A 12,574-nucleotide genomic window follows, 5' to 3' on the forward strand; every position below is an offset into this window, starting at 1 on the left:
AGAAAGAATACTGTATTTCTGAATGTAAACAAATGTCTCAATTTACCTCACTCTCCCCTACAGCGAAGCCTAATTATTCTGGCAGATTATTTTACTAGGCGCACTGGTGCTCCCAAATTCCAAGTCGCACAGCAAAATAATTATTAGCATATGTGATAAAAATGGTCGCACTTTAGAGCCCTGCCCATGAATATGTTACCTCACTATAGTATTCTCCGTGTTGTTGGGGTGAAAGATGAGTCAGAGCGGAGAAAGGGATTTATTTTCCAATGAATGACAGTCCGGCCACCCCAGGGCAGATGAAGGAGGAGATAAAGGAACAGGCCCCCACCACCACGCTCAAAAACCCTTCACCTGCTGTTAATTCCCGAGTCTCACCACTATCTCACCCTTTCACAGGTCTTTTTTCACCGAAAAAAAGATAGAGCTTCTGTTTGACCCCCTAGATGCACCACACCTCTCCAAAGCATCATGCCTGATCCAGTGGTAAATGTCTGTTTTCCAACTGTGCTTTCTGTTTGTTGTAAATGTGTCTTTGTATAAAACGTTATATGCTGCTATTTTAGCAAGGTCGCTCTTAAAACATAGATTAACTTCGTACAATAAAATTCTATACCGATATGATGACGAACCAAACCCGTACATATGCTGCTAGGCCTACATCTTGCCTCATTTAGTCGTCAGACTGAGGAAGGGGATTAAGCTTTGATATATGGAGACCTTGTGAAATCAATGTGACAGAACACCATCCAACAAGTACTGTTCCAACATGATAAAACTGGAAAGGGAAAACGATGCGTGCCATTTCACTGGAACACATACCTGTGTCACAAAAGATGTGCACACAAGCAACTACATGAACAACACAAACACACATTCAGTGTTTCACTACAGTCCTGTTCATCACTCAGCCAACACAATCCACACAAAATATGTCAGAGAAGAAACTCAGGATTAATTTACCCAAGGGCACATTTGAGTTGAGCGTGGAGTGATGAGAGAAAAAAAGAACAATCTGAGAAAAAAAAAAAACATTCCTGGAAATGTTTGGATAGACAAACAAGTGTGTTGTGGTTATGATGGTGTGTTTGGCATGTCTCCATCAAAACCTGTCTATGCTTAACCGACAAGCTTTCATACAATACACTGTCTCCACAAATGGAGATATGGTGCTGTGTGTGTGATTTAGGAGAAGGCCTATATGGGCAGAGAGTAGAAGATCGGCCTACGACTCCCAGAGTACAGTACAAGAACATGTGTCTTAATGGGGTTACCCTGCATTCATAATCAAGTGGGAAGGTAGTGTTTACTACATATGACTGGGAAAAATCCACTTCAACACCCTCCAACTGGTAATTAGCCTACTAGTAGGAAACTTGTCTATCATCCCTGAGCTCCAACTTCTCCCACATGCTGACCTCGTCACCTACTAAGGAAATGACCTCGATAACCAGGTATTAAATTGGGCCGGGTCCCGCTGGGTCCGGGACCTGGCACATATGATCCAAATGAGAGCCAGACGGAGCTGAGACCCATTTCCTTTGGTAATACAAAATTTGAATTTTCTCATGAAAAATTGTTGTTCATTTTCCTCACCCAACAACACAAGTAAGCAACAGCAAAATTAGACAACCCCATAGTAGAATCGTTTAACTATTCATTTGGTCAGCTTTTCGCATTCTACTGTAGGCAAGAAAATGATATTCATTTCGAGTGCCACACGGGAAGAGAAACATGCATGCATTGTAGCCTACAACATTCTTAATGCAGTCGCGGGAAACACATTTGAAAGCAGTTTTGACGGCCACTGTTAGTAAAAGAGGAGGATCACAGAGCGTTCTAGTGTACACTTATTTCTCAAATCCCCCAAATTTGGGAACCGTTTTAGAACCTGAGTTTTTAGCAGCGGCATGGTTTATGCGCACCTAGCATGTGTCTTCTCACAAAAACGTCTGTAGAGTCCCAAATGGTTTGTGCTATATTATGACCCAGCTATGAAAAGCTGAGACTCTCACAAACACGTACATGTGATCTGTCTTGCTCTATGATGCTCAGAGTAGTTAGAAGGTAAGAGATTATTCTACATAGAAGGTCATTGGAAATCCCAGGACATAGTGCCTATAATACTGTAATAAACTGACATAGTTGCTGTCACAAACTTCAAACTCCACACAGTTGTCACTGACTAGTTGGATATTAATTTCCTACCTAGCAAACCATTTCTATTCTCCTAAATTAATTGTTATCAGGTTTTTGCTTGGTGGACCTTATTTTTGTTGTTGTTGACATTTGTCAATAAAACTCATGAATGCAAGAGTTTATGTGAAATTGTTTGGTGTTGTACTTGTTGGCCTGGTTTTCCTGAAAGTAAAATACTTAAATGGGATGCTAAATATAAGCAGTGAAAAAAATGCAGATTTTTGCTGGGGTCCTCGGGCCTGATGTTAAATTGAAAAACTCCTCCATACAGCTACAGAGCTTGTGAGAGTCTTGAGGGTACTGGTGGGGAGAAGACTTTTCATTTTTGCAGTACAAGAGGGACAAGTTCATCACCTGCTGTGACCTTGTTTCCACTGATCTCATGCTAATTGCATTTAACGTTCAAGTGTTCCTGGGAGGGCACTAAATGGACAAAAGGTTAAATCCCTCGACACCGAATGTTTTTTTTTTAAATCAGCTGTGTTCTTTCTGTGTAAGAGTCAATTATATGAAACTTGGAGTAATTTAATTTGAGATGATGTCAAATCCTGAATGTGTGTATTGGGGTCGGGAAGAGGAGGAGGGGGAGAGGGGAGTTGAGCGGAGTGGAGGGGGAGGCCAGCTGCCAAAGCTCTCTCTGCTCAGTGCTCAGTTTTCTCTACTGTAAAATCTCTCTCCTCTATCATGTGTTACTTTTCTTCACAATGGATCCATCCACTCACACACTGTTGTCTAAATGAATTAGGTGCTACCTAAATAACAGCTAAAGAGTTTTCTTATCAGCTTTTTCACATTCCCCTAACATCCATTTGTTTTACACGTTCTTCCCCGCAACATGCACATTTGACCATGTTTTCTATAGTGTAATGTATACAGTAGGATGTATTCAACATTGAATCAGTATAGGAAAACATTCTGATCAAGTTCAGGGAGCATTCTCAAACATGTGCACACAGTCAAATCAGTATAAATCAACATTCTGACATTTAAAAGAAACTGTATTCATGTCAACAGAAAGGTTGCGAATGATGCATCAATCAAATGTGTCTAAATCGTTCAACGAAAGAGAGGCGTGGCCAGTCACGACCAGCCACCAAGCCTAATTGATGTATTTAACTAGCGATGTTACGCTCAACTTATAGCATGGACAACAGCGCCCCCGAGTGGAACTTGATACAGTACATTGCAGGCTGGCCAGAGAAGTATACTAAATACACCATTCTAATGTAATACTGGTAAATTACCTCAACTACAGTCACTCTCACCTTGTTCAAGTTCAAATGCAGTTAATTATCAAATACCATCCCCTTTAGTGAAGTTAAACAGCAAGTCTTATTACAGCCCAATAGATTTGTGTAGAAATTCCTTCATGCTGCCTCCTATATATAGATAATGAGAGGGAACAACTTCAGCTCAGTTGATGAAATACTGTGCGGGTCAGAAACACACTTCTTACATTTACAGCTAAAAACGAATAATATATTTGCACTTTATATTAGGCCTTAGCAAAGTCCTCCCACCAAATAGTGTCACAAAAACAGAATAACTAGAAAATTGCTAGGCCTACACATTGAGGTGTGCTACAAGATAACTGGTAACTCTGTAAACAGGAGTAGGTGCATCACCGGTCACTGAGCTGGCAAGCTAAAGTTAGCTAGTTAGTCACATAAATGTACGTTCAGCCTGATGATTATTTATCTTACGAAGTCAGCATGGCTTAACATAGTTTATTTCGTTTTTGACCTCGACATTGTTGCTGGATAGATACTTTCATACCTAATATGCTGGCTAATGCTAACGGCGCTAGCTAACCTCATATCTGGATGCCTCACTCTAGTTCTCGAGAGAGCAGCATACTGGTAAGTCAACTTTGCTTTCAAGCTTTGTAATCATCTGTAAAGTTGTTTTACATGCAATCATACAAGCTAGATAGATATTTTGTTAAAAAGCCTGATGTCATTCATTTGTTGTTTCTTTGGAGCTAGCTAAGCTATCACTAGCTAGCTAGGTGGATAATAATGTAATGTAGTTGGCTACAGCAACGTTATAGTATAATATAGCCTTGTTACAACTAGTTGGTTGATATGGGGTGTAGTGTGCTAGCGTCGTTGTTAGCCTATTTTACCAGGTCAAAAATAAAAACATAATGGTTGTGTGCACTCTAGCGGGATAGAATTGTGTGGTTTGGTGGCAGATTTTCTAAAGAAAATAGACATATACAGTATATGATCAGCAATTCTCAATCGGTTCAGATACACAGCGAACCCATGTTTAAGTTCATTCATACATGCGGACACTAATTATTGTTAATATTCCAATTCTCTAGGCCCTCCATTCCCAAACCTGAAGCCCCCTGTCCCCAGCAGGAAAGACCAGGAAAAAGTGCTAGCTTAAGGTACAACTTCAATTTTGAGGAAATATAAGACAACTCAATGTCACATTTAGATTTACTGACATGAATAGAAGCATATACAAGCAATCTATCAAATGTATTTTATTAAACCCCATTTTACATCAGTAGTAGTCAAAACGTGCTTATACAGATACCCAGCCTAAACCCCAAAGAGCAAGCAATGCAGACGTAGAAGCACAGTGGCTAGGAAAAACTCCCCAGAAAGGCAGGAACCTAGGAAGAAACCAGGCTCTGAAGGGTTGCCAGTCCTCTTCTGGCTGTGCTGGTGGAGATTATAAAAGAGTCCAGCTATTTAGCCAGATTATTCTTCAAGATGTTTAAACGTTCATAGATGACCAGCAGTGTCAAATAATAGAGGGTTATAGAGGGTGCAATAGTTCAGCACCTCAGGAGTAAATGCCAGTTGGCTCTTCATAGCTGAGCATTTAGATGTTGAGACAGTAGGTCCAGTAGAGAGAGACAGGATTAAACAGCGGGTCTGGGACAAGTTAGTGCCTTGAGCAGGTCAGGGTTCCATAGCTGCAGACAGAAACAGCAGAGACTGGATGAGCAGCACGACTAGGTGGACTGGAGACAGGGACAGCCAGGAGTCGTCAGGCCAGGTAGTCCTGAGGCCATGGTCCTAGAGCTCATGTCTTGCATCCTTTATTTAAATTGAGTGTAGACTAAGCCCTAGAGGTTTGTAACTTCACATGATTTAGCATACTTGTCAATCCAGATCCTTTTTACTGTACACGGTTGATAGGAAATTTTCCCAAGCTAATCACTGATTGGCCTACGACAAGGATGTAGTCAGGTTGATACTTCTAAGTCATAATAACACAGAACATACACACACACATCAGATTGCATGGGCAAGTACAATGAGCAGTAGGGAAAATGAAGTCTGCTGCGTGGGTTGCCAGACACACACACACACACACAAACTTAATTTGTTGTATTGTATTTATTATGGATCCCCATTAGCTGCTGCCAAGACAGCGGTTACTCTTCTTCGGGTCCAGCAAAATTAAGGCAGTTATATAATTTGAAAAACATTACAATACATTAAGTGTGTGCCCTCAGGCCACTACTCTACTACCAGATATCTACAACACAAAATCCTTGTCTACGTGTGTGTACGTTGCGTATCTTATCGTGTGTATGCATGGGTCTCTTCACAGTCCCCGCTGTTCCATAAGGTGTTTTTTTGTTCCACCTATTTTTTAAATCTAATTTTGCTGCTTGCATGAGTTACTTGATGTGGAATAGAGTTCCATGTAGTCATGGCTCTGTGTACTACTGTGCACCTCCCATAGTCTGTTCTGTTTAGGTTAGTGTGTAGTCAAGGGTTTTGTCATTAAAATTATATTGTGCCCATTTTTCAGACCTGCTCGGTGGGTGACAGGTAACCCTCTTTCCACCAAGATGGGCCAGACCTGGAGTGGGTGACAGGTAACCCTCTTTCAACCAAGCTGGGCCAGACCTGGAGTGGTTGACAGGTAACCCTCTTTGGCACGCTGGAACTTCCAGAGGCTTGTAGACCTGAAGCAGTGTGATGTGGTCCAGGTAATTATCAAATACACGTATATACATTCACTCACTCTGTTTTGTTGTATAATTTTAACTTAAAAAATGGTTCCTCTTTGAGATCTGACACCCCTATTAGCTCAACCACAGTCTTCACAGCTGCAGTCGTCTGCCCCTGCATCTGCTACACCGGCCACGACAGGTGATACAGGTAATTATCACATACATGCATACACCCATGCACACTGTCCCTCACTTGGTGCTCTATTCAATCAGATCCGAATTAGCCGACATCCACATAGCGGTTGTTTTGGCGGTGTCTGATGTGGAACTGTGTTAGAGCTGTCAAATTCACAAGCGGCTCCTGTCATTATACCTAAAGCGGACATTGCATTAACAGAAATCTCATGCAGCCTTGTTTACAAGTTAGAACATTGCAATTTGAGATGTAATCTACATCTCGACTAGGCTGACAGAAATCCTCATTATTTAGTTTCTGATTGAATCTAGGCCTTTACAACTAAATAGATTGAATGAGTGCATGATTACAGTGGCTTGCGAAAGTATTCTTTAAGTCATACCACAGATTCTCAATTGGATTGAGGTCTGGGCTTTGAATAGGACATTCCAAGACATTTAAATGTTTCCCCTTAAACCACTTGAGTGTTGCTTTAGCAGTATGCTTAGGGTCATAGTCCTGCTGTAAGGTGAACCTCTGTCCCAGTCTCAAATCTCTGGAAGACTGAAACAGGTTTCCCCCAAGAATTTCCCTGTATTTAGCGCCATCCATCATTCTTTCAATTCTGACCAGTTTCTCAGTCCCTGCAGAACAAAAAAAAAATTAAAAAATTTAAAAAATTAAAAAAACATCCCCACAGCATGATGCTGCCACCACCATGCTTCACTGTGGGGATGGTGTTCTCGGGGTAATGAGAGGTGTTGGGTTTGCGCCAGACAGCATTTTCATTGATGGCCAAAAATCTCAATTTTAGTCTCATCTGACCAGAGTATCTTCTTCCATATGTTTGGGGAGTCTCCCATATTTCTTTTGGTGAACACCAAATGTGTTTGCATATTTTTTTTCTTTAAGCAATGGTGTTTTTCTGGCCACTCTTCCATAAAACCCAGCTCTGTGGAGTGTACGGCTTAAAGTGGTCCTATGGACAGATACTCCAATCTCCACTGTGGAGCTTTGCAGCTCCTTCGGGGTTATCTTTGGTCTCTTTGTTGCCTCTCTGATTAATGCCCTCCTTTCCTGGTCCGTCAGTTTTGGTGGGCGGCCCTCTCTTGGCAGGTTTGTGTTGGTGCCATATTCTTTACATTTTTTTTGTAATGGATGCTCAGTGGGATTTTTTTAATGGTGCTCAGTGGGATGTTCAAAGTTCCAGGTATTTATTTATAACCCAACCCTGATCTGTACTTCTCCACAACTTTGTCCCTGACCTGTTTGGAGAGCTCCTTGGTCTTCATGGTGTCCCTTGCTTAGTGGTGTTGCAGACTCTGGGGCCTTTCGGAACAGGTGTTTATATATATACAGTGCCTTGCGAAAGTATTCGGCCCCCTTGAACTTTGCGACCTTTTGCCACATTTCAGGCTTCAAACATAAAGATATAAAACTGTATTTTTTTGTGAAGAATCAACAACAAGTGGGACACAATCATGAAGTGGAACGACATTTATTGGATATTTCAAACTTTTTTAACAAATCAAAAAATGAAAAATTGGGCGTGCAAAATTATTCAGCCCCTTTACTTTCAGTGCAGCAAACTCTCTCCAGAAGTTCAGTGAGGATCTCTGAATGATCCAATGTTGACTTAAATGACTAATGATGATAAATACAATCCACCTGTGTGTAATCAAGTCTCCGTATAAATGCACCTGCACTGTGATAGTCTCAGAGGTCCGTTAAAAGCGCAGAGAGCATCATGAAGAACAAGGAACACACCAGGCAGGTCCGAGATACTGTTGTGAAGAAGTTTAAAGCCGGATTTGGATACAAAAAGATTTCTCAAGCTTTAAACATCCCAAGGAGCACTGTGCAAGCGATAATATTGAAATGGAAGGAGTATCAGACCACTGCAAATCTACCAAGACCTGGCCGTCCCTCTAAACTTTCAGCTCATACAAGGAGAAGACTGATCAGAGATGCAGCCAAGAGGCCCATGATCACTCTGGATGAACTGCAGAGATCTACAGCTGAGGTGGGAGACTCTGTCCATAGGACAACAATCAGTCGTATATTGCACAAATCTGGCCTTTATGGAAGAGTGGCAAGAAGAAAGCCATTTCTTAAAGATATCCATAAAAAGTGTTGTTTAAAGTTTGCCACAAGCCACCTGGGAGACACACCAAACATGTGGAAGAAGGTGCTCTGGTCAGATGAAACCAAAATTGAACTTTTTGGCAACAATGCAAGACGTTATGTTTGGCGTAAAAGCAACACAGCTCATCAGCCTGAACACACCATCCCCACTGTCAAACATGGTGGTGGCAGCATCATGGTTTGGGCCTGCTTTTCTTCAGCAGGGACAGGGAAGATGGTTAAAATTGATGGGAAGATGGATGGAGCCAAATACAGGACCATTCTGGAAGAGTCTGCAAAAGACCTGAGACTGGGACGGAGATTTGTCTTCCAACAAGACAATGATCCAAAACATAAAGCAAAATCTACAATGGAATGGTTCAAAAATAAACATATCCAGGTGTTAGAATGGCCAAGTCAAAGTCCAGACCTGAATCCAATCGAGAATCTGTGGAAAGAACTGAAAACTGCTGTTCACAAATGCTCTCCATCCAACCTCACTGAGCTCGAGCTGTTTTGCAAGGAGGAATGGGAAAAAATTTCAGTCTCTCGATGTGCAAAACTGATAGAGACATACCCCAAGCGACTTACAGCTGTAATCGCAGCAAAAGGTGGCGCTACAAAGTATTAACTTAAGGGGGCTGAATAATTTTGCACGCCCAATTTTTCAGTTTTTGATTTGTTTAAAAAGTTTGAAATATCCAATAAATGTCGTTCCATTTCATGATTGTGTCCCACTTGTTGTTGATTTTTCATTAAAAAAAATACAGTTTTATATCTTTATGTTTGAAGCCTGAAATGTGGCAAAAGGTCGCAAAGTTCAAGGGGGCCGAATACTTTCGCAAGGCACTGTATATACTGAGATCATGTGACACTTAAATAAAGTCCACCTGTGTGCAATCTAACTAATTATGTGACTTCTGAAGGTAATTGGTTGCACCAGATCTTATTTAGGGGCTTCACAGCAAAGGGGGTGAATACATATGCATGTGCCACTTTACCATTTAAAAAATATATATATTTTTAAACAAGTTTATTTTTTTCATTTCACTTCACCAATTTGGACTATTTTGTGTATGTCCATTACATGAAATCCAAATAAAGTCCATTAAAATTACAGGTTGTAATGCAACAAAATAGAAAAAACGCCAAGGGGGATGAATACATTTGCAAGGCACTGTATTTTCAGTGAAGAAAATTGTGCCTGTCTCTTTTAGATCTGCCACCCCCAGCAGTTCAGCTGCAGTCACAGCAGTCCTCTGCTGTGGTATTTAATTTACCGGCTGCACCAGGTCCTACTACACTGGCCGTTAAGGAAGAAACTATTTTTTTACGATACCCAGATGAATACAGGTTATTCAGAATTATATTGCATATGCTCACCCACACCAACAGATGTACACACAGACATGTTGTTGAGCTGTATACTTACTGTCACTTTGTGCATCTCTCTTTCAGATCTGCCATGTACTCCACCACTGCCTGACAGCCTCACCCAGAAGTGCATACACACGGGGCCTAGCAAGACTGACAAAGCAGAGATGGGTGGCTGACAAGGAAAAATAAAACAACATGCACTCAAACACATTATACACAATGTAAATAAGTTGTAATTTGTTCATTGTTCAATTTGTTCAAACCTGTTCATTTAATGTTTGGTCCATTTTATTTTAGGATTGGAGAGATCTACTCCTTCATATCCATTGTCAATATCTACATAATTACTCTAAATATCTATCAAATCAAAGTGTGATTGATAATTTTGTAAAAGGCTATGGCTTAATGTTTACAGTTTGGGGGAATTCTGTGTGCTTTTTTCTGAGTTGAAAAACATGTCTCCCTCTCACACACATTAGACCCAATGTAAATAAATTGTAATAACTTGTTTATTTTATGTATGCTACATTTTATTTGAGGAAAAAGCTGCAATAAACTACATTCAGTTAAATTAAATCTAATTTATTTATATAGCCCTTTGTACATCAGCTGATATCTCAAAGTGCTATACAGAAACCCAGCCTAAAACCCCAAACAGCAAACAATGCAGGTGTAGAAGCACGGTGGCTAGGAAAAACTCCCTAGAAAGGCCAAAACCTAGGAAGAAACCTAGAGAGGAACCAGGCTATGAGGGGTGGCCAGTCCTCTTCTGGCTGCGCCGGGTAGAGATTATAACAGAACATGGCCAAGATGTTAAAATGTTCATAAATGACCAGCATGGTCAAATAATAATAATCACAGTAGTTGTCGAGGGTGCAGCAAGTCAGTACCTCAGGAGTAAATGTCAGTTGGCTTTTCATAGCCGATCATTAAGAGTATCTCTACCACTCCTGCTGTCTCTAGAGAGTTGAAAACAGCAGGTCTGGGACAGGTAGCACGTCCGGTGAACAGGTCAGGATTCCATAGCCGCAGGCAGAACAGTTGAAACTGGAGCAGCAGCACGGCCAGGTGGACGGGGGACAGCAAGGAGTCATCATGCCAGGTAGTCCTGACACATGGTCCTAGGGCTCAGGTCCTCCGAGAGAGAGAAAGAAAGAGAGAATTAGAGAGAGCATACTTAAAATTCACACAGGACACCGGATAAGATAGAAGTACTCCAGATATAACAAACTGACCCTAGCCCCCCCGACACAAACTACTGCAGCATAAATACTGGAGGCTTAGACAGGAGGGGTCAGGAGACACTGTGGCCCCATCCGATGATACCCCCGGACAGGGCCAAACAGGAAGGATATTACCCCACCCACTTTGCCAAAGCACAGCCCCCACACCACTAGAGGGATATCTTCAACCACCAACTTACCATCCTGAGACAAGGCCGAGTACAGCCCACAAAGATCTCCGCCACGGCACAACCCAAGGGGGTGGCGCCAACCCAGACAGGAAGATCACGTCAGTGACTCAACCCACTCAAGTGACGCACCCCTCCTAGGGACGGCATGAAAGAGCACCAGTAAGCCAGTGACTCAGCTCCTGTAATAGGGTTAGAGGCAGAGAATCCCAGGGGAAAGAGGGGAACTGGCCAGGCAGACAGCAAGGGCGGTTCGTTGCTCCAGAGCCTTTTCGTTCACCTTCGCACTCTTGGGCCAGACTATACTCAATCATATGACCCACTGAAGAGATGAGTCTTCAGTAAAGACTTAAAGGTTGAGACCGAGTCTGCGTCTCTCACATGGGTAGGCAGACCATTCCATAAAAATGGAGCTCTACAGGAGAAAGCCCTGCCTCCAGCTGTTTGCTTAGAAATTCTAGGGACAATTAGGAGGCCTGCGTCTTTTGACCGTAGCGTACGTGTAGGTATGTATGGCAGGACCAAATCAGAAAGATAGGTAGGAGCAAGCCCATGTAATGCTTTGTAGGTTAGCAGTAAAACCTTGAAATTAACCCTTGCCTTAACAGGAAGCCAGTATATGATCAAATTTTTTGGTTCTAGTCAGGATTCTAGCAGCCGTATTTAGCACTAACTGAAGTTTATTTAGTGCTTTATCCGGGTAGCCGGAAAGTAGAACATTGCAGTAGTCTAACCTAGAAGTAACAAAATAATGGAATAATTTTTCTGCATCATTTTTGGACAGAAAGTTTCTGATTTTTGCAATGTTACGTAGATGGAAAAAAGCTGTCCTTGAAACAGTCTTGATATGTTAGTCAAAAGAGAGATCAGGGTCCAGAGTAACGCCGAGGTCCTTCACAGTTTTATTTGAGACGACTGTACAATCATCAAGATTAATTGTAAGATTCAACAGAAGATCTCTTTGTTTCTTGGGACCTAGAACAAGCATCTCTGTTTTCTCAGAGTTTAAAAGTAGAAGGTTTGCAGCCATCCACTTCCTTATGTCTGTAACACAGGCTTCTAGCGAGGGCAATTTTGGGGCTTCACCTTGTTTCATTGAAATGTACAGCTGTGTGTCATCCACATAGCAGTGAAAGTTGACATTATGTTTTCGAATGACATCCCCAAGAGGTAAAATATATAGTGAAAACAATAGTGGTCCTAAAATGGAAGACAAACCATTCACAGAGACAAACTGAAATCTTTCCGACAAATAAGATCTAAACCAGGCCAGAACTGGTCCGTGTAGACCAATTTGGGTTTCCAATCTCTCCAAAAGAATGTGGTGATCAATGGTATCAAAAGCAGCACTAAGGTCTAGGAG

At 41.7% G+C, this 12,574-nt stretch overlaps 1 long non-coding RNA gene across 1 annotated transcript; it reads left to right on the forward strand.

Moving 5' to 3' along the window:
- The first annotated feature begins 3,617 nt into the window (after nt 1-3,617).
- On the forward strand, nt 3,618-5,994 carry LOC139416848 (uncharacterized). Its single transcript, XR_011635136.1, has 3 exons — nt 3,618-4,058; nt 4,526-4,594; nt 5,980-5,994. It is a non-coding gene; the product is annotated as an uncharacterized lncRNA (long non-coding RNA).
- The last annotated feature ends 6,580 nt before the right edge of the window (nt 5,995-12,574 follow it).

The sequence above is a fragment of the Oncorhynchus clarkii genome, chromosome 1, assembly GCF_045791955.1.
Source record: "Oncorhynchus clarkii lewisi isolate Uvic-CL-2024 chromosome 1, UVic_Ocla_1.0, whole genome shotgun sequence".
NCBI lineage: Eukaryota > Metazoa > Chordata > Actinopteri > Salmoniformes > Salmonidae > Oncorhynchus > Oncorhynchus clarkii.